This window comes from Acinonyx jubatus, chromosome B1 (genome assembly GCF_027475565.1).
Source record: "Acinonyx jubatus isolate Ajub_Pintada_27869175 chromosome B1, VMU_Ajub_asm_v1.0, whole genome shotgun sequence".
Classification (NCBI taxonomy): Eukaryota; Metazoa; Chordata; class Mammalia; order Carnivora; family Felidae; genus Acinonyx; species Acinonyx jubatus.
Window position 1 is genome coordinate 3,504,583 of NC_069382.1, and position 26,805 is coordinate 3,531,387.

The window sequence follows — 26,805 nt, forward strand, 5'->3', positions numbered from 1 at the left end:
CACCTCTGGTCTGAGCCTTGATAATCCTTTTAGCTGATCCCGCTTTCACCGTGACATCATTACCCACTCAAGTAATTCGTAGGCACAGCTATTAAACAAATTGGTCTCAAATAATACTGTGTTCTGTGGTCTCCTATTAAAAGGCAATAATTCATAGGTGCAGTCCTCAATCCATAACTTTACCTGCTTCTTTAAAATCCAGGGTAAATGATCAGATCCAGGGACATCCTTGCTCTGTGTCCCTCCTACAACATATCACATCCATCCCCTCTGCTGTGAAACTCCTCCTTCACCCCCTTGTAGCACTTACACTCTTCTGCTTCATTACATTTTTGCAAAATGTACTTCCATCCCTCAGTTCCAACATGGGTCTTCTACATTCTTGTGTGATGCACATCTCTTGGTAATCTCCTTCGCCTCATCGATGTCATCTAGAATGTGCACTGTCCCCCAACAACAGCTTAAGTTCTCAATACAGAGTTACAACATTGTTAACAAATCAAAAAAGAACCTCTACAGTAATAGTCCCCTGATACCCTGTTTTCACACCCAATCCTCTCTCCTGGCTCCGGGTGTACGTTCTCACCAGCCTTTGGGACATTTCTCCTGGGATTTTTCACAAGCACTGGAAATGTTACTTAAATATTTGTGCCAATTAAAAACATAAGTTAAAAATATTGGTCTTACATTCAGTGGTTGGCTATAAGCCACAAAACAGTGCATAGTTTTAAGCAATTCCTTGTCCATTTGTAAAGAAGAAGGTCACTTAGAGAATATCACCAAAAGAGTTTAACAGTTACTTCTTAATGCGGCCTTTACAATTTCTCTTGATTGTTTTGGGTGACTTTCCCGTAGGTTAATCTAATGTTTTCAATGTCCCCAGATAGTTTATCCATCCATTTATTTATTGCCAAATATTTATTGACAGCCATGAATCAGTTACCTTTATTCTAATTAGGGGAAGGACATGAAAAAGACATAAAATAAATGTTATGTACAAATGATACAATTGCCACATGATGGATAATATCAGCAATAGGGTTATTTACTTATTTATTTATTATAAGTTTGTTTATTTTGAGAGACAGAGAGAGAGAGTGTGTGTACGTGCAGGAGGGGCACAGGCAGAGGGAAAGAGAGAATCTCAAGTAGGCCCCGCACTGTCAACGCAGAGTCCCAGGCAGGGTCCAAAGCCATGAACCATGAGATCATGAACTGAGCAGAAACCAAGAGTCAGATGTTTAGCTGACTGAGTCACCCAGGCACCCACTAATGCATATTTTTAAATGTTACTTTTGTGAGGAATGTCTGCAACTAGTAGAAAAATGGAACAGAGACAAGTTAGTAAGCAATTCTAGTTTCTATGAGAAACACTGGTGGCTTTTCCTAGCATAAGGAGAAAAGACACGGAAAGGCATAGTTGGCCGTATATTTTGGAGGTGGCATCAATAGAACTTGGAGATTCATTCAGAGAAGAAAGGAAAGAAATCGTGAAGGGTTCTCAGGTGTCTGGCTTGCACAGCTCATTTGCTAGGATGACAGAGGAACAGTTGAAGAATAAAGGGGTATGGGGCCACCCAGAAGTCCATTGGGCACCCAACAGCAGAGCCACAAAGAGACAAGGGGACGATGAGAACGAGAGAGATAATGTAGTTTCGCACGGCAAGGAAGAAGAGCCAGTCCTGAAGGTGCAAATAGACAACATTTAGAGAATTTAGAGCAGCCCATGATTTCACGACTCCAACATCAGGACCATCTTGTTGGTTCTCCCTTAGTCCATGGAAGCTGTCATGGAGGAAGGGAGTTTTGTCTGGCTTTGCCAAAACTTGAATCTGGGGAAGGTCGCCAAATTCAACGAAAGAAACGAGGAATAGAACTTAGAATGTAGAGAAACTTCAAGAGCAGAGGAATGGCATTACAGTTCAGTCCCTGTGTCCAAATTCTAATCAGTCTTTAGTATATTATGTCCTACAAATATTTCAAATATAACGTGTCAACTGGAATTTATCAAAACCTGAGAATTTTCTGGCAAACGTGGGATATGAAATATGCTCCTGTACTTGCCTCTTCTTACTCACAAAACACTTGGAAAGCACAACAAAGGTCATCTCCCCAAGGACAGAGGGAGAAGGAGACACACTGACAGCAAGAAAATCTTAGAAGTCGCAAGGTTAACAAACAAGTGGAACTGACTTAGCAGAATTGATAAATCTGAAATCTAAAGGGATGATTTCCAGAAGCCAGCCAGTTCGCAGCACAGAGTCCCAGAAGGGCGCAGGAGTGGGAACCCTCAGACGTCTCTGGAAATGTGTGAAAAGAGGGTCCCTACATAGAAGAATGCATGAGAATACTGGCTAAGATAAATGGGCAACCCCAGACACTGTCCCTTACCTGCCTGGAGAGGCTACCGCCACACCCAGACTTTGTGAGAAGGCTGCAGGCTTTCTCCCCAGAGATGCTGAATTAACCTGGGGACTCTGGACAAAGCTAATTTGGGGAGTAGGGATTACGAGAAAATCTAGGGGCACCTGGGTGGCTCAGTTGACTAAGCGTCCATCTTTGGCTCAGGTCACGATCTCATGGTTCGTGAGTTTGAGCGCCACATTGGTCTCCATGCCTGGAGCCTGCTTGGGATTCTCTCTCTCCCTCTCTCTCCAAGCCCCTCAGCCACTCACAAAACTCTCTCTCTCTCTCTCTCTCTCTCTCTCTCAAAATAAATCAACTTTAAGGAGAGAGAGAGAGAGAGAAAATCTATATGCTGAAAAGTGAGATTCCGAGCCTCCTTCCTTTACTTGGCTATGAGAATTCTCAACAGAAGCCTTCCACCCAGGAAGGCCGTCAGAGAATTGTTGGCTGAGGACAGTCAGCAAGCCAAAGATATCTGCTTATGTTCAGGGAGCCCCTAACCAAAGTGCCTGACACATCTTCCTGTGGCCGAGCTTTCCACTCAACAAGCTGTCCCCACACCAAATAAACACACGAAGGCCATAAGTATGAGCTGGCATCCAAGCATCATCAATCAATTACAAAAGCTGTCAGTCTGAAAAAGACCGAACCAATCAACCCACACAGGAGCAAGTACAAGAAAATGTGCACAGACATCATCCACGGTCAGAAACAACCTCCTTGTCTGTACCCACAAACTGTTAGCCAATTCGACCAAAATCCCTGTAATACTGCAGAAGGTAGGCATCTCCCCCCTCCCCCACCCCGTAGTCTTTTGCCAGGTCACGAGTTTCACCCGTATTGCTTTTAATTTCCAAATAATGTATAAAACCGTGGGAGAGACAGTTGCTAGGTCTGAATGTGTCCCCCTCAGAATTCATATGTTGAAATCCTAACCGCTGTAGTCATGGTCTTTGGACGTGTGGTTAGGTCACAGGGGGAGCCCTTGTGAATGGGACTGGGACCCTCACAGAAGACTCCCCAGAGAACTCGGTCCCCTCCACCATGTGAGGACACAGTGGGGAAAATGCTGTCTGTGAACCATGGGGAGACCCTCACCAGACAGGGCACCCGGCAGTGTCTTCCAGCATCCAGAACCGTGAGAAATAAATTCCTGTTGTTCATGAGCCCCCCTGCCTGTGGTGTTTCGTCACAGCTGCCCAAATGGACAAAGTGACACAACGGCTCAGTATCACTTTCACTGTTAACGAAGCCACAGTCTTATTCTGCACGATAACTTCAGTGCCTGGCCGGGAATAAGTTCTCAGTAAAATAACCAATGTTGCTATCACTAATGCCTAAGAAAATATAAAAAAAAAATCACAGAAATATAGAAAGAAGTTAAGGACTGTTACTTAAAATGTGTTTGCCCAGTGCCTGGTGATTACTGCTGAAGTAAATCAAAAAGACCTATCATTTTAAATTCTTAATTGTGACAGCAGATGCCAAACTCAGCAACGTGACTGACTATTCAGTCGTTGTGTGAGATTCTGTAGGTGAGTTGATGAAGGCACTTTTTTTTCTGCTCTGAGGAAGGGTGTAATTCAGTGCACTGTGTGAGTTATGGGCTAACTGAACTGGCATAATGATTTTGCCAGGCTGACAGTCCCGGAAAATACCATGAGTCGGCTTGCTTTCCTTCTGCTTAATAGACTTACATAATCATCAAAGTGTAGACAAGCCAGACTCGTTCAAACAGTTTATGATTCAAGTGCTAATAGGGTCTTTCTTTTCTTTCCCTTTCTTTCTTTCTTTCTTTCTTTCTTTCTTTCTTTCTTTCTTTCTTTCTTTCAAAAATACTTTGGGCTTTCAGAAGTTGAAGTTAAATGAAGGCAAATAAAGAGACAAAAAAGAACGGACATTGAACATCACGCAGCTGGTCACACAGCTGGTCCCCTCCCGCCCCACTGCTGCGTGAGCATTTGAAGTCCTGTGAGGTCAGTGAAGGCACTAAGTGAGGAGGCCACTACCCCACCCAGGGGAGCTTCTGCGAGTCAATAAAAGTCACTGCTCCACCCGTGGGGAGGTGGGGGGACACATAAATGAAATTTTTGTGTCTGGGCCATTTATCTTTGTATTGACTGGCATTCTGGGCAACCACGCTCTTCAACTCAGAATCCACCCACAAACCAGTGGGAACCTGGAAGAAATTCCATTGCTCTAGAACAACTTAAACTCCTATCTGTGGTCTCTCAATAGAGGGAACTTAGGGGCTGTGAAGGTGAATGGGAAAAGGGATCAGTGCCAAGGGACCGAGACGACTAGGCGGAACGATAACCTAGACCACAGTGTCGCTGCAAAGGGTGATTGGGAAAAATGATTGCCCAGGACACATCCTACAACAGAACTGCTAATTAATAACCTTCAAGGAAATTTGACCCACTAGGCAGGACCTGTGCCATCTGAACATTCGTGAATGCCATGACATATTATTGACTGATTATGGGGAAGGACGTTTGATAGGAAGCCAGGGCACACGGATTCCAGCCCCATTCTGTGTGTGCTCTATGACAAGTCACTTAACTTCTACTGCCCTCATTTTTCTTTATCTGGAAAATGAGAAATTTGGATTTGGTCCACAGAACACTTCTGGCAAAGGTTACTAGGTCTGATGCAAATGAAAGTTCTCCTTGGCCAACAGAGCCGGTGAAACTGTACTTTCTCTCCTTGGTGAGCTCCATAATGTCCACTTAAAGGTCCCCAAAAGTCCTACATGAAGGATAAAGTTGTTAGCACTATCTCACAAATGGGCCTCACTTGTTATTTCCACAATTTCCCTCAACACACTTACTAGCACCTAGTGCCCCAGTATGAGACCACACACCTGTCTAGTCACGTCTGGGAACCTTTCTGTAAAATTCTTTAAACCCAAATTATAAGCCCGAGGATGTTCTTTTCACAAAAAGCGAACACATAATGAGAAGAGGTAGACCGTCCTGTGCGTGTCTGATGTTATTATTATGGTAAAACACAAATGACAAAACTTACCACTCTTACCCATTAGTAAATGTGCATTTCAGTGACACTAAGCGCATGTGCATCATTGGACTGTGGCACATGTTTTGATGCCAGTTTGACTTCAGAAATTTGTATTTAAATACCAAGTACGAACCCTCTCACACTGTTGGTGGGAATGCACACTGGTGCAGCCACCCTGGAAAACAATGTGGAGGTTCCTCAAAAAATTAAAAATAGATCTACCCTATGACCCAGCAATATAGCACTGCTAGGAATTTCCCCAAGGGATACAGGAGTGCTGATGCATAGGGACACTTGTACCCCCAATGTTTATAGCAGCACTTTCAGCAATAGCCAAACTATGGAAAGAGCCTAAATGTCCATCAACTGATGAATGGACAAAGAAATTATATATACGATGGAATACTACTTGGCAATGGGAAAGAATGTAATATGGCCTCTTGTGGCAATGTGGATGGAACTGGAGAGTGTTATGCTAAGTGAAATAAGTCATACAGAGAAAGGCAGATATCATATATTTCCACTCTTATGTGGATCCTCAGAAACTTAACAGAAGACCATGGGGGAGAGAAAGGGGGGAAAAGTTAGAGAGGGAGGGAGGCAAACCATAAGAGACTTTTAAAAACTGACAACAAACTGAGGGTTGATGGGGAGGGTGGGAAGGAGGGGAAAGTGGGTGATGGGCATTGAGGAGGGCACCTGTTGGGATGGGCACTGGGTGTTGTATGGAAACCAATTTGACAATAAATTTAATATTAAAAATAAATAAGTAAATCCCTCAAGGGTTGTTCCCTAATCCTATGGACCTGGCAGGATCTTGTAGCTCTGTGTGTCCACTGACTGCCTGCTGAATTCAAGCCACCAAGCCCTCTGCTCAAGGGAAAACGAGGTCTTCCAGATGCTACAGGGGATCCACCTCTTTGAAAGGTTATTACTTCAGACTGAATTCGCATCCACAGAGAGCAGGGATATAATTAGATATAATTCCCTGCCGCTCAACTTCCTCTGCATGGGGATGAATTACTAATATATCTCCTTCTTTTGCTAGCTCTTTGTACATGCTACCTAGAAAAACTATCCCAGAAGACTGTCAATCCCTTGCAAGGTTAAAATGTCTCCAAAGGGTATCCCTAATTGTAGGAGCACGTATGTGTTGATTTTCAGGCTCTATCCCAAAGTTTATTTTACTTATCCACGTCAGGGAAACTCCATTCTCCTGCTGAATGATACATAATATCTGAGGGCATGCCGCTGAAAAATGAGTGAGGTAGTGTTAGAGAGGAACTCAAAGGCAAACCATAATTTTATTTGAAAGGGGAACAACTCATTTTTTAATCATGTTTTAAACATTTTTCTGAATCATCAACAGAGAGACACGGCTTATGTTTTAAGATTCAACCTAACAGATGTAACTGAATACAGGCTTCCCTGACTCCCCACAAGTAGAGCATTTAGATGAAATTTTTTGTAAGTTGAAATGGCGTGAAGCAAAGAAGCAATTGCCGTTAGTTGATATGGAAAAAAAATTTTTTTTGAGCACACCCAGATGCCCCAAATCACCTCTTTTAGGCTTTTCTGAGACTTTAGGACACATTTCACTAATGGGTGTACAAAATACATCAATAGAAAGCCCAGATGCTCACAGACACAGCTGAAGGGTCTGGCTGCCGGCTGCTGGCGGGGCTGAGTGCGGTTGCAGGGAAGGAGCTGGGCGGGCCGCTCTGCCTGCTCCAGCCCAATGTCTCCATAAAGTCTCACCTCAGTGCAAAACCACCCCTAAAGCCTGGTTTCTCCCCGTCTTTGTAAAAGTGAAAATCCTCTTGGGATGTCATTTGGTTAGCAACATGTACTAATGTAGGTCTAGGTAAAAGCAATGTGGCATAATGTGAACTTTTGCAAAGCAGGGGATACACGTAAGCATCAGATTACTCATAAATTTCTGTTTTCCAAGCTTCTAGATAAGGCTGTTTTTATTGTGACTAGTAGTTGTCTACAAGTAATGATAAAATGCAAAATGCTTACAATCTACATAAAATTTATACAGTTAAAGTCATCACGATTTACTGCTTTCTTTTTGCCTCTCCTTTTGCCTAGGGTTCATGACTGTCAAGAACACAAATAAGTCATGTTTTCATTTAGGGGAAAATGACAAGTTATTATACACTGTCCCCTTTATGCTCTATGATATTATCCAAGGGGAAGGTAGTAAGACCCTCAGACTATGTGTCACAGGGAAAGAATGTTGTCATGACAAACTACCCCAGGATGGCCTCAGAAAAAGGTTTACAGGAAACAGATGTGAGCCTGACCCTGGCAGGGAGAAATTAAGTTTTTATTGCATGCATTCTCGTATGTGAAGTAGCCCAGTACAACCAGCCTAAACAAAACTGCCTTGGACATACTTGTGCATAACCGTCTGTCCAATGTAGGCATATCTTTTTTAGTAGAGTTTATTTAAAGCTCAAATTCATATTGAATTATTTAATGGGTCGAAGCATCAGAGACATGTTAAAATATATCCATCCACGGATAGTTATTTTCAACCTACTCAAGTAATCTAGAGGGTCACAGCTAAAGGGCACACACGTACACATTACCCCTCCTCACCCAGCAAGAGTCTCAGCAAAACAAAAACAGTTAAGAGAACAAAAAAGCAATGATGGTGAATTAACATTGTTGGGCGTTCATAAGCATTTGAATAAAACAGTCATCAACATTCAAAAGAGAATCAGAGTCCACTAAATAATATGCATTAAAAATCTCTCCGGACACCTGGGTGGCTCAGTCGGTTAAGCCTCTAACTTCTGCTCAGGTCATGCATGATCTCACGGTTCATGAGTTCAAGCCCTGCCCCAGGCTCTGTGCTGATAGCTCGGAGCCTGGAGCTGCTTTGGATTCTCTGTCTCTCTCTCTCTCTGCCCTCCTCCTCTCTCTCTCTCTCTCTCTCTCTCAAAAATAAACATCAAATCTATATCTATTTATATCTATATCTATAACTATCTATATCTATCATATCTATATCTATCTCAAGATATGCCACTTTACATATACAATTTGTATTCTTCCTAAAAAGATGCCGAAATAAGGTAAAAATGTAAAGAATCAATTCAGCAGATGAACACAGTGGAGAATATAAATATTGGCAACATAGAAATTTCACAAAATTTCATTGCAGTAACAGAACCTACAACGAGTCAACATATATTGTTTCACCACTGATCCTATAAAATGGAAAAAAAACAAGTAACTTATAATAAGGGTTGTATTTTTTTGCATTAATATCCCATAACATCAATTGCTTCATTAAACAAGAGAATAGCACTGTAATTATGGAAATCAGAAAGTGTGTTCCTTTAAAATTTTTTGAGTGTCTAAAGTGTGACTAATATAACACTAGGTTTTAATGGAGAATAAGAAATTTAATTAGAAAATGTTTGTGCTTTCAGTGCTAACAGTAAAGTTGTGATGTCAAAATGCAGAATTCATATCCATGCAGTGTTTACCTGACTTTACTTTGCAGATAAGATAATAAGTAACTATTTGGATTTAAAGTTTTTGTTTTTTAATGAGGCCTAACTGTCGTACTTTGGCTCGGAGAAACACAGTTCTTCAAATTATAAGGTACAGACATATCTGATAAAGGGCTAGTATCCAAAATATTTACAAAGATTTAGTGAAAGAAATCAACACCCAGAAAACAAGTAACCCAATTATAAAATGGGCAGAAGAAATGAACAGACATTTCTCCAAAGAAGACATATAGATGGACAAGAGACACAGAAAAGATGCTCATCATCACTCATCCTTGGAGAAATGCAAATCAAAACTACGATGAGATATCACCTCACACCTGTCAGAATAGCTAAAATAAAAAAAAACCAAAAAACAATGAGCAGCAAGTGTTGGTGAGGATGTGGAGAAAGGAGAACCCTTGTGAACTGTTAGTAGGAATGCAAACTGATGCAGCCACCTGGAAAGTGGTGTCAATTTTCCTCTAAAATTTAAAAACAGAACTGCCCTATGACCCAGAATCACACCACAGGGTATTTACCCAAAGAACAGAAAAACACTAATTCCAAAAGATACATGTATAGCTAAGTTTATTGTAGCATTAGCTACAATAGCCATATTATGGGAGGAGCCCAAATATCCACTGATAGATGAATAGATAACGCGCGTGCGCACACACACACACACACACACACACACACACACACACACACAGTGGAATATTATTCACCCATCACAAAGAGAGCATAATGCTAAGCTAAATAAATCAGAGAAAGACAAATACAGTATGATTTCACTCATACGTGGAATTTAAGAAACAAAATACATGACCAAAGGAAAAAAGAGAGAGAGAGACAAGCCAAAACACAAATTCTTGACTATTGAGAATAACCCGATTTTTATCAGAGAAGAGGTGGTGGGGGGGAGGGTAAAAGAGGTGATGTACAGAATTACTGAATGAGTATATTCTACACCTGAACTAATGTAACAATATGTGTTAATTATACTGGAATTAAAATGTTTCAAATTCAATAATAAAAAAAAATTATAAGGTACAGATAATATCATCATCCTTGCAGACCAGATGAGCCTGAGCTCACCCTAAAATTGTGTGACCCTGCAAGTGAAATCATTAATTATAGGAGAATGAGGTCTTTTCGGGAAAGAAAACCATCCCAAAAAGAGTGCTCGTACGTAGGGATGATCCAATCACAGAAAACAGCACAGATTTACCCCTTGGGGTATCTCTGTCCACACTCATGGTTGCTGAGGGAGGTCTAAGTCAAAACGAGTGACCAGATAAAATCCTGAGCCCCATTCACAAAAAAGCTGCGCAAGGTGTTGGTGGTGACTAGTGACTTCCTCAGTGGGCCTTTGAGCCACTGGGAAGCTCTCTGGCCAATGCAGCCCTTCCTGCATTCACCTCCCTCCCCTGACCTCCACTTAGAACCACGTCTGCTGAATCCATCCCTAATGGTTTGAATGTAGGACAGAAGAAGTTGCTAAGGGGCTCTGGTCCCTGGAGCCAGGAGGACTTAAGTAAACCCACCATAAAGGAATTAAATGAGGGATGGGAGGGTTGCGATGTAAAAGCTACCAGAGGCTGGTGATGTAGAGTTCTGGGGTCATGAGTGAAGAGAAAAGGAGGAAGGAGAAAAAATACAACAGAATTGTAATGTAAGAGAATCCAGTGGTGAATACGTTTAAAAAAAATTTTTTTTTTTTGGCCGTGTGACTGGTATTCTTAAATGAAAAATGGTGCTTGCAGACTGAACCACCTATGTCCAAGCAACAAAGACATCAAGGCTGCTGTGATACAGTCTCCAGATACACGGGGAGTTTAAGGGACCACGATTTTGAGTCTCGCTTATCTCAGATACCAAAGTCCTGAAAAGGGATTTCCCCTGCCTCCCCCTTCCCCTGCTTCCCCTCCTCTGGAAGGGAAGCCATCTTGTTTTGGTGGATGGAGGCCTGGAGAGTCCTGGAGAATCCTGGAGAGCCCAGTATCAAGAGGAGCCACTGGGTTCCTCCCAGGCTACACTGGGTAGCCCAGAGAATGTAGGTCCAAAGGGCTGACATTGCCAGGAGGTGATGCTACCGGACCTTTACTGAACCCACATGACAGCCTCACAGATATGAGGGCCCAGCAGAAGACCACACAGAGTCAGAACAGAAGAAGGGTGGGGCAGCATACTGTGGGAAGGGCGAGAAATCATGATTTGACCAAAGCTATTGGAAGAAGCGGAGAATCCTTGTTCATTTTTATACTCAACTATGTTTTATTCAGTTAAATATTTATTTTCAATTTTATATTTGATTAATATTTAAATTAGTAGAAATTTTATCCTATATTGATTATGCTTCTGTTTCCAGGATATTGTGGGTGGCAAGGGGAAGCACCATACAGGCCCCCAGCTAGCCATCTATCCACCCACCCACCCATTCATTCTCTGTCTGTCTGTCTATCTATCTATCTATCTATCTATCTATAAATTCATAGCGAATGCAAATGTTATCATCTCTACCCCTCCTCTGAGATTGCTACATCAAAGTCATCAACCACTCAACTGCTACGAAACCTCAAAGTGGTCTCTCTCCTCATCTGCAGGATCTATAAGCAGCATTTCCCACGGGTGATCACTTCCTGCTTCAGTGCTTCCTTGGTTTGTCTTCTGGTCAACAGGTTCTTTTGGTTTTTCTGCAAGTGGGTGCCACTCCTTGAAAGCATCTTGCTGCGTTTCTGTTCCTTGTCCTGGTCCCTCAAGGCACCCTTGGTTGTCTTTCTCTCTGTACTCACTTCCTAAGTAATCTTGACCTTCGCATTTAAATTTAATTCAACTGTCTGCTCACCCTTTCCTGGATAATGTCATGAATACCTTGACGGTTGGTTTGTCTTTGGGTCATGAAAGTACCTGATGGTGAGTGTTGATTGTTGGGGTAGCCCCTTGAATGAGGGCTGTCCGGAATAGAGTCATTGCAAGCCATTCCTCTCGACAAAGAGCCAGCCTATACACTGCACCGAGGCACCTTTGTTTTAGACCTCTTGGTTGGTTTCTGTAACTGACCATTTGGCGTCTGGATTTTTCTCTCCCCATACTTTGAATTCCCACTCTTATGTTTTAAATTCCCACCATTCCCCCCCGCCCCCCCCCCCCCAGCCTCGACCCCATAGAAGCAGAACCCCAGGCAAACGTGCACCTTGTCTCTTTATCCATGACTTTACTGTGTGGCCCCAGGTGTCCCATGAAGTTCCCAGTGTCTTGTGAGTTCCCGAAGGTCATTGCTGAGGGCATCTTTGCAATGATAGCAGGAGCCACACGGGCTGGTCCAGCCACACCACTGGTTAGCGACAGGCGTGCCCTGATCCTGACCCCTCGTCTCCCCTCAAATCTGCTTCCCCACACAATCTTCCCAGACTCTTTAAAGCGTAACCCCTTCTTGGGACACCTGGCTTAGTCGATAGAAAATGTGACTCTTGATCTCAGGGTCCTAACTCCGAATCCCATGTTGTGTGTAGGGTTTACTTAAAAAAGAAAAGAATCACTCATCCTTTCTGGTTGTATAGGCTAAACTCGAGAACCACAGAGTCGATTTTTCCTCCTCTCTTTCTCTCAAAACTAAATCCAATAATACATCAGCAATTTCTGTTAGTCACGTTCAACAGACACTCAGATTCCGACCTTTCTCCCCCACCTGCTCTCTCCTACGATCTGAGCCGCCATCATCTCTCACCTGAATTAATGCACCAGCCCAGTGTCAGATATCCCCGCGTGTCCCCTGTGCCCTGTAGGCTATAATCAACACAGCAGCCAGACGATCTTCTTCTATCCCAAGTCATAACACATCTACTCAGAGCCACCCAAATAGTGGCTAGAATAAAAGCCTCAAAATTGTCAACAAGCGCCATCACGTTGAAAAAACATTCCTCTGACCTCAGGCCAGTGCCTCACCAAACGTTCCCTCCCACATCCTATTTCCCCCCGCACCTGCACACACTCTCCATGCCCAGCCTGTGCTGGGGACCCCGTCCCACGTGCTCAGACAGTTCACTCCAACACCTCCTGCACTTCTCTCCTTTGATGTCACCTTCCCGGTGAGGTCCCTCCTCACCATCTGCTGTCAACTGTAACCCACATCCCCTGGCTCTGCACACAGCCCTGTGACTGCAAGTCTGCCCCAGCAAGTATTCACTCCCTGGTGCTTTTCAGTTCCTCCCTCAAAACGATGAAAATTCCAAGAGAGTGGGACCTAACCTCTGGCCCACGTTTGATCTCCAGCAATGGAGACAGTATGGCTCATGGTGACATTCAATAAATACTTATGGATTGAATAAGCATCTTACATTTTAGTAACGAGGAACTCCAAAATCCTGCAAAGTTGCATTATAATACTGAAATCTGTAATTCAATCATATCATTCTCTCCTGTTATTTGACATCTCATGCATTAGAACGTCATACATACATGCGTGTGGGCGTGCATGTGTGTGTATGTCTGTGCGAAGGCTCATTTTCTCCATCAGAGAAACTTCACGGCAGTACAGGTATCTCCCTTTTCTAGAAACCAGTTATAGCATCTAGGACAGTGAGTGCAAATTGTAATTCTGGATATTCTTGAGTTGATACCCTTCATCAAATGGTTTTAACATTCAGGAGTTCCTTCCAATTTTAATGGATTTATGGGTGCCGTACAAGAGATTTATATTTATTAACACACGCGACCCTTAAAGCCACACTGCAAGCTAGGTATAAATCTCCCCATTGCATAGATAAGGAAAATTAAGTGCAGTTAATTCAGGTGATCTGCTCAAGTCCAGACAACTAATGAATAAAAGATGTTTCATGTAATCCAGTGTCTTTCTCATTTTGACAGGCATGACTTAAAATCTTTATTTGATTATCTCCTAATACCCGATCATTAAAATTAAAGTGTGCTCAAAGCGGGATAATCACTACTGGTGCACTTTTACACATATGATTAATTAGATGCTTTGTTCAACTATGCTGGACAAGAAAGTCGACGCTATAAACAGGTCTTTAATATTCATGACAGACATGTCCCAAGACGTTTTAAACCCCCAAATTTGTGATTTCCAAGGAGCTCATAAATTTCCCCTTAAATTAGTTGAAGTATTACTGAAAGAATTCAGTGGCTTTTGCAGATCTTCGGGGACTCTATGAATATAGACATAAAGCTGGTTGAAAAGGTCTTGAAATAAATGCTTTCATTTTTAAACTTTTACCTAACGTCTGCCTCTACCTTGAACAGCTTTTGCATCGGCACTGTTTTTTTGTGGTTAGGAACAATCGATTCTAGTTTCATGATTGGGTGACTTAAAAGCCACCACCAAATTTAATATTATATTCTCCAATTGTCTGCATGTTTAATTTTCTGCCAGGGAGACTGGCTTAGTTTACTTAATGCTCAACATCCCCCCAGAATTCAGCTTTGATCACATACACAGAACAGCGCTAATCTATCTGTTATCAGGAGGAAAAGGGGAGAGGGGGGAAAGAAAAGCCTTTTGTTAAGGCCTCTCCAAACGAAACCTTATGAGGAGATAAAATAACGCAAGAAGGGCGTTATTAAGACGGGCAGGACATCAGCATACTTGTGAGTGAAATGTTTCAAGCACATGTGGACGGTGCATGGTGATTTTTGTCAAATGCACGGTCTTCTCTCTCTCACTGACGTTAATCCAGCCCAGACGGAGAGAAACCACTGTTCCCAGAGGCGGAGAGAGGCTACAAAAAGGTGTGAGGCTCAGCGCAGTGGGTCCCAGCTCACATTTGACATCAGGGCGTCCACCGGAATGCATGCGAGATCTGGGAAGGGAGTCACATCTGTCTTGCAGACGGTGGCAGAAGTGACGGATGTGTGGACTCTGGTTTCACACAGTGATCGCTGCCAGTATCAACTCGCTCTTTCTCTCTCTCGCCTTGAAATAGTTGAAACCGGAAGAAAATTCTGCATTTTGTTTTTTGTTCAAGACTCAGTAAGCATGACTTTCTGGGTATTATTATTAGAGTAAATTTGCCCAAAGCCCCACATAAGACATTGCCCAGCTGACCCCTAACTGCAGACCCTTTCAGAGAAGAAGTCTGCTGAATCAGGGCAGCATCTGCGGGCTGAGAATGGGATCTGTGGTGACAGGTCGTAGCAGAAGACAGTGACTTGTTGACCCCCCAGAACCTCAGCCCAGACAGACAGGTTGCATCTAATGGAACGGCCTGTCCAGGAAAAGCATCCAACACATCGCTAGAAATATTGGACGAAGGGTCAAATATTGGCTCCAAATATCTCTGTTGTATGAAAATTTGTGAAACTCATGCACAAAGTATGTATACTGCTTGTTCCTCCCTCCCTCTTCTGCCTCCCTCCTTCCCTTCCCTTCCCTTCCCTTCCCTTCCCTTCCCTTCCCTTCCCTTCCCTTCCCTTTCCTTCCTTTCCTTCCAAATGTTCTCTAGATCTGCTTGATGATTTAGAAGTGATCTAAATTAAAACATTTTATTGCCAGGGTGCCTGGGTGGCGCAGTCGGTTAAGCGTCCGACTTCAGCCAGGTCACGATCTCGCGGTCCGGGAGTTCGAGCCCCGCGTCGGGCTCTGGGCTGATGGCTCAGAGCCTGGAGCCTGTGTCTGTTTCCGATTCTGTGTCTCCCTCTCTCTCTGCCCTTCCCCCGTTCATGCTCTGTCTCTCTCTGTCCCAAAAATAAAAATAAACGTTGAAAAAAAACTTTTAAAACATTTTATTGCCTTTTTTAAAGGCTTGCAATTTTATTTTATTTTATTATAGTTTTTTGAAAATGCTCATATTTTTAGAAAGCAAAACCATCCATAGACGGCCGTGGTGGAACAATGTTCTGTGCTGTTGCTGTAAAGCCCTGGATGGGAAAGAAGAAAGGGAGGGAGTGATTCTTCCAGTACTGTTATCTGTGCTTCTGGCCCTTCCAAGATTTCCATTGGAGTATTTGATCATTGTTTTAATCTCTGAATTTGTTTCCCTCCTATACTTCAAAATCTGCTGGTATTGAGAAGTGTTTGTCCCCTAAATCATACACTACCTGTAAGGAAGGACTGCCTAGGAATTTCTCTATTCAAGAGCAGAACATCTGGATGACTCTAGTGGTTCATGCCTAGAAGGAAATGCGAGGAAGGACAGTCGGTAAGTCCTACTTTCTTAGCTGCAATTCCCACTCAAAGGAGATATTGTTTAAAAGTGTGCCCTGAGTTTAGCAGTGGGGAGATACTGTAGGAGACCTCTCGTGCCAGGCAGCCCTCCACCATAACAAGACTGTGTTAATGCCCCGTTACCAGGATGATGCCCCGTGGGAGGCGGCGGTTGGCTTGACTATCAGGTGTCTGCAGATCGAAGACACAGGTATCTTCTTACTCCTTTTCTTTTCTTTTCTTTTCTTTTCTTTTCTTTTCTTTTCTTTTCTTTTCTTTTCTTTTCTTTTCTTTTCTTCCTTCCTTCCTTCCTTCCTTCCTTCCTTCCTTCCTTCCTTCCTTCCTTTCTTTCTCTTTCTTTCTTCTCCCTTTTCTCTTTAGGGGACAGATTCTTGGATCAAGGTAAAAGGGGAAGCAGGATACTGAAGTTCACAAGAATTCTTTGTTGCGAGAAGTTTTCTGCAGTCAAGCATAATTTGGCTATTCATAAGAAAGGAGGAAACAGGAAGAGAAGAAAAGCAGTGTGGTGCGGAGCTGCACGTGCGGATTAGAGCCATGTGGATGTGTGGCGCTAGGTTTATGAAAGCTCATTGTTCTGTGGCCCAGCTCTTAACTGCACAGTTGGGAAATGTCACCGCGAACCCAGAGTTCCAGCCTCAAGAACAATGGCACGCATTTCGATAGCAGAAGCAACAACATTCATATGGAAAACATCATTTTCCAGTTGTGTTTTTTTTTTCTTTTTTTCTTTTTCATTTGGAAGTTGACACTGTTGTGACAGACAGGAAAGATCGCCTCCATGCGGACCAGCTACCAGCTAGCCAGGAGACAGATCTTGGGCATGGATTTGAAAAGCCTCTGTTGTAGCTTTTCTGCCTAGTTCAAGGTTTCCCTTGGTGATCTCTGGTAAAATGCACCAATAATATTTAATCGGAAAGTGAGCCCCTTCAGGTCTCCTTGTGAACTTTGATCAGTTTGGGTCGGCTAGCTAATGATTATTGTTCTGTACATGATGAACCTAGTCCTGGAAAATGTCACACAGAAGGTATATTATGGGATATCTGCAAGAACCAGGTAAACTTAAATGTCCTCATCTGTTGAGACTGACACCTTGGGGGCCATGGGGTAAGAACTGGGGCAAAACATTTCAGGGAGACAGGCTCGAAGGGGAAGAGGCTTTAAGGGGCCCCAGCAGACACACACTTAGCCTGCTGATAATTTCCAGCAGGACACGTGTCTGGGGCAGGAGTGGGGGCGGTCTGCTGTCTATTCACAGCCCAGCATCAGCCAGAGAAACAGATCTGTCCATGACCTAGGGAAGCAAGTGCATGTGCCGTAGGAAGTTAAGAGAAACAAGATTCCTCTCCTGGGGACTGAATATGGATCCCAAGGAGGTGATACCTGACCTGGTCACAAAGATGAGAAGAAAGGGTACAACAGCCAAAGGAGGATGGGCACAGCATGGGCACAGGATGGATGCGTGGAGGGAGAGACCAACGGGCTCCATCTGTCCAGGCCGGCCGGGGGCACAGGCTCCCGCAGGAGAGGGAGCTCTGCACAACTCATGGACCGGGAAGCAAGCCTGATGGTCCTAAGAGCCTCACTCTTGTCTACACTTTCAGGGAAGCTAACCAGCTGTCAAAGCTGCCATCCCTGTGCCTGGGCTGGCAAAGACCTACTTTTCCCTGGCGTCTAAACTCAGTGTCTGCTCAGACGCCACTTCTAAGCCCAGGTCGTTTTTTTGCGTGTTCCTCACTCATAACTCTGTACTGGATTTTTATTGAATTGTGTGTTGAGTTGATGGTTTGCATTCTGGATTCTACAACACAGAAGACAGGACCTAATGAATACCTGTTGAATGAATGCCTGTCTTGGCATCATGGCAGATTCTGTACTTGTGGGTGAGGTGGGGAACCTGGGAGCACCCCCATTCCCACTCAGGGACTGCAGAGGAGGGAGCAGACAGTTTCTCTTTTCCTGCATCCGTTCCATGCTTCCGTCTGGGTCCCCAATATAACGTCAGATTTTTAGCTGAAATGCATGAACATTCTCATTACCATGCACCTGAAAAGCAGTATTGCCAGTGGTTTTCATGGATGAGTCACAAGTTCAGCACCTCGACCACATGCTGAGCCAGGAACAGTCTCTCTCAGCGGCTGGACTGCCAGAAGCAAATGCCATAGACTGAGTGGCCTGAACAATAGACATTCACTTCTCACAGTTCTGGAAGCTGGATGGAAAGTGAAGATCAAGGCGCTAAGCTGGTTTCTGTTGAGAACAATCCCAGCTTTCAGTGGCTCCTTTCCGGTTATGAGCTCTCACAGCCCTTCCTTGCTGTGCATGCATAGAAAGGGACAGTGAGTCAGCTCCCCGAGTGTCTCTTCTTATCGGGACTCTAATCCCATCATGGGGGCCCCACCCCACGCACTCAAATCCCCTTCCAAAGGCCCATCTTCAAATGCATCGCTTTGGAGGTTCGAGCACCAACATATGAATTTGGAGGGTACAAGGGGCACAAATACTCAACCCATGAAAATCTCTATCCATGGAACTTCAACAACAGGATGTTTCTCTCCCTCCCTCGATCCCAAGCTCGACTCATTCCATCTCTGGCCCCCAGTGTGCTTGAGTCATCTAATATGCATTTGACGTGCCCCTGTATCTGGGAGGGGTGAGTTGAAAAACTAATCCCCGTGTTTGTTTTGAGGCAAACATTTTCTAAATACCTTTACGGAAACAAATCTGCTAAAAATGCACAGAGCAGTACTGTCTTTCTTTTTTTTAATAATAATAAAAAAAAACAAGTCCTAGTCTTGCCCGACAGCACCGTGGGCACACAGAGCAAAGACACAAAATGCACAAGCCCTTTTGAAAATGGACTGGCCTCTCTCTCTGTTCTCCTCAGAGGCATTTTAAGGACTCTTATGATATGTAAGTTCTCAAATGGAAGTAAGACAGAGAACAAAAGCGTCCCCCTCTCCCCACTCATGGGCATTTTGCTTTTTTATGAGGCATTTGTTTCCATCACTGGAGAACCCTCACAGGAGGCAGAGGAAATGCATTCTGTGCCCCTTTCATTCTGACTGGCAACCCGTTGAACAACCTGACAGCCGAGATGCTCAGCGGCACGCGCCATCCAACAAGCCACTTGTGCTCGCAGCGGAATTAACCCGGTTGCCAAAATGCAAAGCAAAATGAAGAGCAACCTGGAGACTGATTGGTGATAATGACTCTGAGCAAGGAGGTTAATGGATGCTGTGTTGTTGTTTTTCCCCTCTGTGTCCCGTAGACCCGGCGCAGAGCCTTCAACGGGGAGCCTTGATGAGACACGCCATATGGTATCAGTCAGCGCTTCCATCAGGAACGTAACACCATGGTCAAAACATGATGTAGGCGTGTTGGCATGCCCATCGCTGCCATTCGTCCGTTACACCTTTCCTCCTGAGAGGCTTTATTTGTAACTGGCACAGTGCTCTGGATCCGCACAGAAACAGGGATGGAGGGAGAAGAGTAGAGCTGTTTAGGGCTCAAGTCCGACTAAGTTCAGCTCTGTCCTTTCCTTCCTGGGGAAGGGGTGGGTGGATGAGGCCACGTGTCGACCACAGGGCCAACAGGGAATTTCCCTCCTACACCCTGGGAGTCATGGGGACATCTAAAAACAAACCAAAACTGTCTGTATTTATGAGCTAGAGTTCCTGAGATGCTCTCCTGGAGATGATTGGAGATAATTTGGTAAACAGTTAAAGAGAATGTGTGATTTGCACAACTCAGTGTGAAAGGTGATTGACAAAACTAACGTACATACAAATCTAATCTTAGAATCTAAAAGTGCTTACCAAAATAATCCATGCAAAACTCATGCTACATTAATGAATCAGAGGTACTTATCTAAACTCTTCAAGCTTTCCTTTGTCTGTAAACCGGTAGTAATAGCTGCACCTTCAAAGCCTGTGGATTAAAAGCACTTAACGCAGTACCTCCTAAAAGTTGGAACTTCCCTTAATTTTAGACCAAATTATTAACTCTATGTTATTCAGAAACCAGCTCAGGTCCTCTTCCTTGAGAAGCAGTCACACTGTAGACCAATTATTTTCTCACACATACACTGTCTTAAGTCACTATCCAACTGCTCCCCAGGTCGGCGTGGTGCCCTGGAGAGACTCTAAGCTCCTTAAGATCCAGGATCCGCAGCTCTTAGTTTTCACTCTCCCCGCTCGCCAACCAGCCACTTTGCACGAAAGCCCTGAAGGCATTCTTGCTGAGGGAGTGCCACGTCTCTCGTTCCGCACCCCTTCCTCCCACATGGGGTACCTCCGTCCTGGCAACAGCAGAGATCACCTTCCTCCACTGCTCTTCTAGTCTGATTGCACTTCATGAATCAAAAAGTGGAAGACAGGTGCCAGGTTTTGGCCAAGGGGTTCTGTTAACCAACTTTGCCAGGCGATTTTATTTCAAAGGTAGGCATTCTGCACATTGGGTCCTGAAGCGATTAAGGATGGGGGTGTTTATATTCAAAGGCATTAGGGGTAAGGGAGCCAAATCCTGAAGCCCTGGTGAACTAATACTTCAAAAGAAAGTATCTCTGAGACTATTTTCTTTTACAGGAAATGGGATAGAGATAAATACCCTGGAGGCTTCCTGGGAAGATTAAACACGCATGCCCTCTCTAAAAATTTTTTTTAAACGTTTATTTATTTTTGAGACAGGGAGAGACAGCATGAACGGGGGAGGGTCAGAGAGAGAGAGAGAGACACACAGAATCTGAAACAGGCTCCAGGCCCTGAGCTGTCAGCACAGAGCTTGATGTGGGGCTCAACCTCATGGACCGCGAGATCTTGACCTGAGCCGAAGTCGGATGCTTAACCGACTGAGCCACCCAGGCGCCCCGCGCATGCCCTCTCTAAATGGTAAGCTCTGTGAAGTCAGGAAGATGCTCACTGTACGTAGCATCGTTGTATTTTGGCACAAGTCTGGAAAATTAACAACAGCTAGAACTATTAAGAGCTTACTATATGACAGGTTTTGTACTACATGTGGAATAGCCCACTGAGTAAAGGGCTGTTATTATACCTACTTTTCCAAAGAGAGAGCCTTCAGATAATGGAATTAATGGATCTGTCCTAGGCCAAAGCAGTGTATAAGTGGCACACTAGAAGTTGACCCCAGGCAACCTGGCCTGAACTCTTTTACTCGTGAACCTTAAACCACGCTACGTTGAGTGATCGTTAAAAGGAAGGGAAACTTTAGCATGTTAGGTGTCTTTTCAGGGTCACACTTTGAGTTTCTTCAGGGGAAGAGTCTGTATCTGCATCAGTAGGCCCCAGCGCACAGCTCAGTAATCACCCTGTTGGGGGCCTCTAGGAGTGTCCCCAAGGCTGGCTCAGAGTGACAGAGGGCTCCCTCCCGCGTGTCTGATGCCCGGCCCCGCTGTGCCTGGACAAGTGGCCCTGAGTACACAAGCTCCTCGGTTTTGGTCTAGTTCCCCCACTCTGGAAGAGCCCACGAGACCATCAAGGGTTGAAGATTTAGACAGCGTTTCAGTCTGTTTTGCTCTGAACCTAAAAATGTCTGGTAAATCCAGACCTGCCACCTCAAAGGCTATCTCAGAAGGAGAGCACATAGACATGAACATCCCTGCTCTGTAACATGGGCTAAGTGTCTTCTCAGGGCCAGGTCCCGTGACTATTTCTGTGTGGAAGACGGAAGTGAAGGAATGTGCTTCCCACTCTCCAGAAGGCATCTCTTCGGAGTGCATGGGGTAGTCTCCCCTAAGTGTGCCTGGGCTCAGGAATGTGTCACAAATACATCAGAGGGCCCTAGCTGGTGGCGTTGATGGGGCCACCCAAGGTGCACTCCATCATGAGTGCTTACTGCTTACCCTAGTATTTTCTCCCCCAATTTTTTAAGGTTTATGTATTTATTTTTGAGAGAGAGAGAGAGACAGAAAGAAGCAGAGAGAGGCAGAGAAAGAGAGAGGGAGAGAATCCCAAGCAGGCTCTTTACTGTCAGCACAGAGCCCACCGCGGGGTTCAAGGTCACAAACAGTGAGATTGTAACCTGAACCAAAGTCAAGAGTGGGACACTTAACTGACTGAGCCACCCAGGCTTCCACCCTAGAGTTACATATAAATAGCAGAGGTGGGAAAGTGGTCCCTTAGGTATAGAGGGATATTAGGAACTAAGAGCATAAATCCCCTTGTTGCCCAGATTCGGGGGTGATTCTAGCAGTGACAATTACTAGGTAAGTAATATACCCACATTATTTAACTTCCCCATCATGAAGGGGTCCCATTTTCTACACAGAGAGGATTGACGAATGAAATAGTGCAAATATTACAAAGGCTAATAAGACAACTTAAGACTCCGCGTGTTTTTTGATCTTTTAGTTAAATTCATCACAAGTCCGAAACATAGCACGCTGTACTTTTTTTACTGTGGCCTGTGGACGGTTGATAAGGCTATTCCCTGACCCTGTCAGCCTGGTTGAAAAGGTTAGGGGATGGTCTACATCGGTGGTTCTAAAGTCTGGTTTCGCTGATGTATTGAAAATCCCCCAATAAAATTAATTTCAATTAGTTCAAAGTTTATGTCACACATTATTTCTTTTTTTTAGTCTTTTAAAGTTTATTTATTTTGAGAGAGACAGACACAGCATGAGCGGGGAAGAGGCAGAGAGAGAAGATGAGAGAGAGAATGCCAAGCAGTCTCCATACCGTCAGTGCAGAGCCCGACCCGGGACTCGAATTCACCAACCATGAGATCATGACTTGAGCCCAAACCCAAGAAGTGTCTGAAGCACTGTGGTAAAGTAGAGACAGTATTTCATGCAGAAATAAGACGACCTGCTAAACTCAGAATCCCATTGCGGGTCTGGTTAGTGTGGTCAGGCTACTTGTAGCATCTACTCACTTGGCTTTGTGACTGGCCCAGAAGTACTTTAAGGACTCATTCCTAGCCATTCTGTCTTGGTGGACAGTTATTATTTCTAGGGGTTTGTAAGTTAATTTTTTGCAACAATGCAGAGTTAATGACAACTTGCTTTAAAGCGTCCACAGGAGGGGATTTCCCCAGGTACATGGACCATGCAAACCCATCCTAGGATTTACTAGAGCATTTTTATGGGGAGCCTCAGATTATTTTTTTGTCCCTGGAATGAATTTAGGACATTTGAACCTTCTGGTGCCCCTGCAACTTTTCTAAAGGAAAGCACCCCCATCCTGGCTCCTCTCCCCCCAACAAGTGTCACCACAGAGCATGCTATCCCACTCTTTTTCCTCAGACTTCAAAATTCACTTTAGGAACTCACTCCGACATCCTCTGGAAAAAGCTGAGAGGGGAAGCAGTGCTTTGGAAACTCGCTTCATTGGAGAAGCTTCTTGAGTGTCTCTTCTTCTTGCCCTCTGTTGTCTTTCAGCTCCAAATCAAATCCCATTTTCAGCACCTCTACGCAAATATCAACCTCACACATTTCTGGCTAATATCTCCTAACGTATTCATGATTTACCAAAATCTTTAAAATGAAGCTGATTCCAACTTTATCCTTCCCTTTCTTTTTCATGTCCTCTTTGTATTTCTTTTTTTTTCTTATAAGTAAGAGCCAAAAATTACATGTTCCCCCGCTTTCCGCTTATCTGTCGTATGCATGAGGGAGTAGGCATTTGCTTATAGAGACTGATTTATTCATTCACATGTGTTGTGCTGGAAAGAAAAGTGAGCACTTAAAATCACCTCATCTGCCACCACGTTCTGACAGTTACACCTTCCAGGTATCCCGGAGGTCAGTTCGGGTCTCTCCCCCCAACATCTCAGTGCAAACACAGCTGGTTGATTGACACTCTCTCCCAACTGGTCCGCCACCAATTCATCCCTGCGAATTCACTGCAGCCAGTCTTCCTAAACAAATAAAATCCAGGGCCGGACTTTGTATGCAGACGCTATCAGTGACTTTTCCACTCACAAAGAACAAAGTTCAACACCGTTCAATTAGCCTCCAGCCCCTAAACAATCTCATGCCAAGCCATACCATGAGGCGTTTTTACCTCCTAGAACTCACTCCCTCACGCTTTTGCCTTTTTCCATCTTGACTGAAGTATACAGTTGGCAAATAAAAATTGTAGGTGTGGTAGGTGAGTGACACAAGGTTTTGAAAAATGTATGCAATGTGAGATGATTACCACAATCACACTAATGAGCGCATGCACCGCCTCCCAGGGCCACCATTTTGTGTGTGTACATGTGCATGTGGGAACACTGGCCATCTACTTTCTAAGCAAATTTCGAGTAGACAACACATTGTTATTATCAGTGGTAGTCACCATGCCATCCAGGTCTCCTATGCGGAAAAGAAGTCATAGAAACAGAGAGCAGATGGTAGTCTCAAGGGCTGGGGGAGGGGGAACAGGGAGATGCTGGTCGAAGGGCACAAACTTCTAGTTACACGATGAATATGGTTTGCCTAACTTATTCATCTTCTTTTCTCATTTGTGAATATTAGGTCTTCAGGGAAACCCTTACTGCCTTAATTAATCAGTGCCCCTGTCATACTTTCTCAGAGCACCGCACACTTTTTGGGCAGTGCCCCCTCACTCCCCACTGTACATCTAGGGATTTGCCCGATGCTTGGCACAAAGCAGGCCCTAAAGAAATACCTGAAACACAAGTGCACGAGATTGTTGAGGAGAATAACTCGGTGCTCAACTTCCAAAGAGAACGGTGGTATTTCCTCCGTCCAGATCTTTTTTAGAAATGAAATTGGCAGCGCTTTTTAAAAGAGAAACAGAAAAAGAAGGAGAAAGAATGCAAGAAATAGAGATGTCGTTCATGCCACAAGTTTTCCTCGCCTCTTACCAATTGACTCGATCCAATTTAAGTTGTCAAGGGATCAAAATGCAACACGGTCTTAAACAAAGGAGACAAGTTCACATGCCCCTTATTTCTAAGCCTTCTATCTACCAGAAACAAAAGAGGGTACCTCGACTTGCAGAATTCGGCAACATTTGTGCCTCGGTGTGAATTCTCAGAATGCTCTAAAGATTATATAGGTCTTCATTAACACAAGTCTCCCAAAGTAGATTCACTTCTCGAAATGATAGATTAACAAAAATCTTCAATGGAATGCACTGTGATTTTTTTGAAGAAATTAGATAAGAAATTGCCAGTCTTTATAAACACTGTAATGCGTGAAGGCTTTAGGGTGAAGGGCAGAAGAGAAAATTCGTAATAGTATAATTACAAGTGATTAGTAAACATGAAAATGTGCAACCTCCCTGGTAATCAAAGAGCTGTAAATTAAACAAGAAAACACTTTTCCCCTAGCAAATGAGCAACGAATAAAATCTATCATAATACTTCAAGCTGTAATAGGCCAATTGTAGGAAGCATAAATTAGTATAGACTCCTGGAGAGCAATTTTCCAGTGTTTATTAAGTACCTTAAAAACGTTTTTAACTAGATTTCTCCTTCTTCCTTATCTGCTGTGTTAAAGAAAGCCTCAGAAACAGGAGCAAAGATATATGTATGTGTTTGTGTGTGTGTGTGTGTGTGTGTGTGTGTGCACGCACACACATATGGAGAGAGAGAGAGAGATAGAGATAGATACAGACCAGGCTGCTGCTGGACCAACGGCATCTCTGTGTACCTCGAAATGGACACTCCTTATTGTAGGTGACAGACAGACACCAAGGCAGGGCTCCCCATCCAGTGAGCGGAGCCCAGGCCACACCCCTGGAGGGCGCTCAGCTGTACAGCCTGATCTGAACAGCCCCACAGAGAAATAGAATTTGTTCCTTTATTGGGAGGAGGCTGGGGAGGAACTTTTCAATTACAATCTACATCTGAATATGAGTGAAGTCATTAGGTGAACTATAATAAAGCATTAGATGAAATATTATACTCATTAAAATGGATGCTTTAAAGGATGTTTAAAGCCCAGAAAATATGATAAATACAAAATGTTGAGTGAAAAGTGAGAATACACAATTTTTATAAAATACAGTCACAAAAGGGAACAAGAGGCCAGAGTAGCTGAGGTTCTGTCTGAGTGAAAGAGGGATAACGATTCTCTCTCTGACTCTACCCAGTCTCCCCGAGCTCCTTCTCAACTAGATCTGGCGTTTGGGACTCCATCTTCCCATCTGCATTGCCCAGTCTTAGAATCCTGTCAATTCCGTAAAACCTGAATCGCCCTGATGGGTGATGAGGTTCCTGATCCCCCCACCACCTGCAGGTGATGTCGGACCACCGGGGCTGTCCTCAGCAAGACTCCTGTTAGGTCCGTTTAGCCAGAGCCCCCACCCCACTCCTGGTGTTTCATCTTGGTGATTTCCATCCCCTGACCAACCCCTCTCCTTTGCTCGAAGTCCCCACTCGGCCCACCGTGGTCAGAGAGGAGCCCCATCTCTCAGCCCCGCTGCAAGACTTCAAGGTCAGCGGACCCCACACCTGTAGCCATGGTCTGAAATAAATTCGGCTTCCCCATTCTTTCACAAGTGCTTTGAATAACCTTTTCTTAACAGTGATAATAGTATTTTTCTTTGGCTAGAGTCATACTTGCAGTGAGGACTCAGAATGGGATCCAGAACATGCTCAGTGTGGAGATTCAGACAAGTTGAGTGATTTGAGTGGGGCAGGCCTGAAAGGGTTTTTACGGAGGCTTCTGCTCATGCCTGAAGGAGGGAAGGCCATCATCTCGGCTGTGAGGGGAGA

The 26,805-nt window shown here is 44.1% G+C and overlaps 1 protein-coding gene across 3 annotated transcripts in view; it reads right to left on the reverse strand.

The window, feature by feature from the left end:
- CSMD1 (CUB and Sushi multiple domains 1) overlaps positions 1 to 26,805 on the reverse strand; it is a 1,996,605-nt gene that overhangs the window by 1,195,267 nt on the left and 774,533 nt on the right. The gene's annotated exons all lie outside the window — the stretch shown is intronic.